Below are 5252 nucleotides of genomic sequence, written 5' to 3' on the forward strand. Positions count from 1 at the left end.
GATAATAAATAATTTAGGCTTTTAGGGCTGTATGATCTGTGTCACAACTACGCAACTCTCTGTTTGTAGCATGAAAGCAACCATAAACAATCCATAAATAAATACATATGTCTCTGTTGCACTAAAACTTTATTAACAAATACAGGTAGCATGCTGGATGTGGCCCACAGCCATACTTCACCAGCTGTGCTCTAGACTCATCAGCCTGTCCCAAAGGAAGAGGAAGAAAGCAGAGCAGACCCCGGCTGTGGAAAAGCCCATGAAGACCCAGTCTACCCTAGCATCCTGCCATCCTGCTACCCTCGAGGAGTTAGAAACTGACTGGCAAGCTGGAGAGGGAGAGAAGGAAAAGCCAGATGAAGAGATATAAAGAGAGAGCAGCAACCACCCTCTCGTCCCAGGAAGCATCCAGCCTGAGGAAGACTGAGCTGAGAAAGAAGACAATATTTGAATTAAATCCATTTCAGAGGTCTTGGGCCAAATACACTTAATTTCTGAACTCAGAATGCATTTCCAATTTAAAATGACAATAGACCTGTTTACCTAAGAGTCAAAAAAGTCATGACTGAGGTTGAGAAAAAAGAAAATAAGTTATATGTTGATTTAACCACACTTGCTTTTCCAAAATACTAGGGCGTATACAATCGCAGAGTCCAGCATTTTCTTTTCTTTTCTTTTCTTAGCTGAAGACCCCAGCTATTATGGAGAAACAGGTGGTGACATCACCCACCTCAGTCGCCTTTTGCAAACTCTTGACAAGGAGCTCACCAAAAAGGCCACTCAGCAGTGTGAACGTTATTGACTCATTGTCCTGTCCAGTTTCTCCAACAGTCCAAGACAGATATTTGGTTAGAGAAGATAACTGGGGATTCTTTCGTCCTGCAATAAATATCATGACTAATTTATGTCTTTCTTCAAGTAAAGTGTGCACATCCACTTAGATGCTTTTAATTTGCCAGCAGGGTCACCTTTCTGAGGGCTCTCGTGCCTTTCCAAGGGCTGCTGGAAAGCTTATCTGTGGCCTGCGATTCAGAGCAAATGGCTAATTATAGGGGGTGCTGATCTTACTCTGCACTGAATGGGGCCCCTGGAGCATTTGCAAGGATCGGTGGAAAGCTTTATTCATTCTCCGCTCTTACACTAGCGAAGACAACAGTATGAAAATCCATCTGACTTTTGTTAAGACATCTGATTTGTTGGAGCTGAAAAGGTTTTTTTTTTTTTTAATTTTTTTTTTCAACGTTTTTTATTTATTTTTGGGACAGAGAGAGACAGAGCATGAACGGGGGAGGGGCAGAGAGAGAGGGAGACACAGAATGGGAAACAGGCTCCAGGCTCCGAGCCATCAGCCCAGAGCCTGACGCGGGGCTCGAACTCACGGACCGCGAGATCGTGACCTGGCTGAAGTCGGACGCTTAACCGACTGCGCCACCCAGGCGCCCCTGAAAAGGTTTTTAAAGCAAATGGCGTCATCTTCTATTGATCTTAGTGCCTTTGTGCTATGCATGTTATGTCATCAGATTATCTAACTCATTCATCCACCTTTTCCAAAATGTGTGACTCCTCTTCATTGTCTCCAACTGCTACCACACAGTCACGCTTTTCCTGATAATGGTATAATTCTATTATGGTATTTCCCGGTGTTTTGCTTTGTGTTTGATCACAGTGAAGTTCTCTTCTTAACGTATTAGCTGCCACTAGGGAGCATGGATACGTGTCTATCTCCTGATTTATACAGTTCTCACAGGTGTAATATGCATTACAGGTGTCATATGCATCACATTTACTTGGATAATTTTTCTTCTTTTAAAATTCCATAACATCCACCCAAGAAATGGCGATGAGAAAAAGAGTGAGAGAGAGAGAGAGAGGAGGTTGATGGTTATATGAATCTTGGTTGACTGCCAACTCCAATAATCATTTTATTTTTGAGAATTTTATATATATGCAATAGCAATTATTTATCTAAAGTTAGTAGTGAATTGGGTTTTTACCCCCTCTTTTGCTTTCTTTTTTCAGCATCTCATTGTCATCAAGAATAAAAGACTCTTGGGGTGCCTGGGTGGCTCAGTCAGGTAAGCATCAGACTTTGGCTCAGGTCATGATCTCACATTTTGTGGGTTCGAGCCCCATGTTGGGCTCTGTGCTGACAGCTCAGAACCTGGAGCCTGTTTCAAGTTCTGTATCTCCCTTTTTCTCTCTGTCTCTGTCTCTCTCTCTCCCAAAAATGAATAAACATTTAAAAAATTGATTTTAAAAAAAAGAATAAAAGACTCTAAATCAAAACTGAACTTTTGTCTTCAAAATGTTGGATTATGTGGAAAACTGTCAGAGTGCTATTTTCAGGTTTGAGTTATAAATACCATTCTTAATGAAAGGAAAATTAGGTAAGTTCAGCCTTTCACACTATTCAACATTTCTTTTCTCATTTTCATTCAACAAATACGTAGGGAGAGCCCACCACATTTGAGAAAATGTGGGAAAATACTAGGCCTTGGGATATGACAGAGAAAGAGACAAGGCCAAGAACAGTATTAGAGGGTGATCAATGTTATGCCAGGATGTAAAAGTAGGAGGAGGTAAGAGAGTGACTTTGTAGTAAACTTAGATTGAGTGGGTCTAGGAAAGGCCTCTCTTTGAAGGTAAATTAACACTGGGGATGCCTGAGTGGCTCAGTCTGGTTGAGCATCCGCCTCTTGATTTGGCTCAGGTCATGATCCCAGGGTCGTGGGATTGAGCCCCACATGGGGCTCTGCACTGAGCATGGAGCCTGCTTGAGATTCTCTGTCTCCCTCCCTCTGCCCTTCTCCCCAACTCGTGCTCTCTCTCTCTCTCTCTCTCTCTATATATATATATATATATATATCTCTTTCTCTCTCTCAAATAAAAAGAAGAAAAAATAAAGTTGATCTGTGTGATGAGAAACAGTCATGCAAAGATCAAGGAATAATAAACACATTCCAGAGAAAGATGTTAATGCAAAGCACCTACAGTAGGAACCAATTGCAGGGAGCCAAAAGAAGCTTAGTGTGGCTGGAGAGTTGTTGCTGATGTGAAGATGCTAAAAGTTGAGCACAGGGTCGTAAGATGAGGCCTTCCTAAGAAGGGATAAAGACTGGATTTTTTTCCCCCAAGTTTTAGAAGAACTCAGACAAGAAGGGTATTTAAGTCGGAAGAATAACATAACCATAATCTGATCTACAATGTTTTAATATTGTGTTCTGGCTGCAATGGGAAGAATGGATGATGAGGCAAGATAGAGAATTAATATGGAAACTGTTATATTCCTCCAGAGAAGAGATGATGATGTCTTGGATTAGGGGATAGTAAAGATGTAGAAAAGTAGAAGAATGCAGGATAGATTTTGAAGTAGAATTGGTAGATCTTTCTGAGAGATAAATGTTGGAGTAAAGGAAATAGAGGAAACAAGGATAATGCCTAGATTTTTGTCATGCCCAACAGGATGGGGTAGTGGTGCCACTTACTGCAATGGGACCTAAGGAATAGGAGCAGAGTGAGGAGGTCCACAAAGAATGGTTGTTTTAGTGGTATTAGGTTTAAAATATCCTCTGGAGGAGTACCTGTGGGGCTCAGCCGGTTGAGCATCTGACTCCTGATGTTGTCTCAGGTCATGATCTCACAGTCATGAGATTGTGGCACGTGTTGGGCTCTGCACCGACAGCTTGGGGTTCTGTCTCTCCTCCTCCCCTACTCACTCACTCTAAATAAATAAATAAATAAATAAATAAACATTTAAAAATAAATAAAATATCATCTGGAAACCCAAGTGGAGTCGCCAGGCAAGCAGACAGATTTTGGGGAAGTCTGTGCTGGAAACAAGTATTTGAGGGTGATGAGTATAGAAATAGTATTTGATGCCAAGAGGATAGTTGAAGTCACCAAAGGAGAGAAGAACAGAAAGAAAAGTAAAGAAGAAATCCAAGGTCCAATTGTTTATATTAAGAAGAAAGAAGCTCCATCAAAGGAGCCTGCAGAAAGGTAGCCAGCAAAAAGAAAAACCAAGCAAATGTGGTGCCACAGAAGCCAGAAAAAGAAAGTGCCCTCTAAAGAAAGAAGGAACCAACTGTACCTAAAGCTGTGGAGATGCCAAGTAAGGGAAGGGAAGAAGGGTGACCATCATAACCAGTAAGCAGCACAGATGGCACTGGCGAGTAGTTCCAGAACAGCCTCGATGGAGGGGTCAGGTCAGAAGCCCAGTAAAATGGGGATGATGTCCTTAACCACAGAAAAGTCACTTAGGACGTTTCACTGAAAAGAGAAACAGAGTAATAAGGAAGTAATGGAGGGTAATTTTGTCCCAACAAATATTTATTGGCCAAGTGCTAAGTGTAAGGTGCTCTGCTAAGTACTGCTAGGGAACAGAAAGGGGAATACCACATAGTGCCTGTTTTAAAAAGTCTCACAATGGTTGGTAAAGCATTGGGAGAGTATTAACAGTCACCTAGATTTGTTATCTATTGCTGTAATACTACATAACAAAGTGTCCCCAAACTCAAACACAGCAAGCGTTTATTATTGTTCATAAGCCAGGTGGGGGGTTCTGCTGATCCAAGTCTGGCTCAGTTACGCGGGGATGGGCTTGTTCACATGCCTGTGCTCAGGTCCCTTCCAGTGCCAGGACCTTTGTGAGCATGAGAGTCACATACCCATGAGACTGGCCTTGACCACTAGTCTGGAAGAAGACCACGTGCCAAAGAAAAGAATGGGGCCAGCATCCAAAGAGGAACAGAGATAATCACTGAAGAGTCTTAACAGTACCATTGAGCCTGAATCCAAACATACCTGGTGGTTTCCATCCTAGACTTCCTAGTCATGGAACCCCAAAACTTCCCCTTTATGTTGAATATAATCTGACTTAGGCTCTGTTACTTGCTTGCAACCCAAAGAGTTCTAATACACCCAAGTTAGAATTTTTGGACCTTTAAGAAAAAATATCCACTGATGATATAATCAAAGAGAGATTTTTTTTTTTTTTTTAAGGGGGATTTAGGAAGATTCTTTCTCACTGGTTAGGAGAGATAAGCACCTGCTGAAGGGAAGTCCAGCTGGCGAGAATTTCATAATTTAGTTCCTGAGGATAAAAAAGGAGAATCCCATTTCCCTGTCCCCCAGCTGATAGGGGGTACACACCAGGGCAGCCTTGCCAGTTGCTTAATGCCAGCGTCCGTTCTGATAAGGAACATCCACATTTTATGATTGTTAAGTATCTTGATGATCATCCTTGCCCATCC

The sequence above is a fragment of the Puma concolor genome, chromosome B4, assembly GCF_028749965.1.
Source record: "Puma concolor isolate L17-30 chromosome B4, mPumCon1.1.hap2, whole genome shotgun sequence".
NCBI classification, from domain to species: Eukaryota; Metazoa; Chordata; class Mammalia; order Carnivora; family Felidae; genus Puma; species Puma concolor.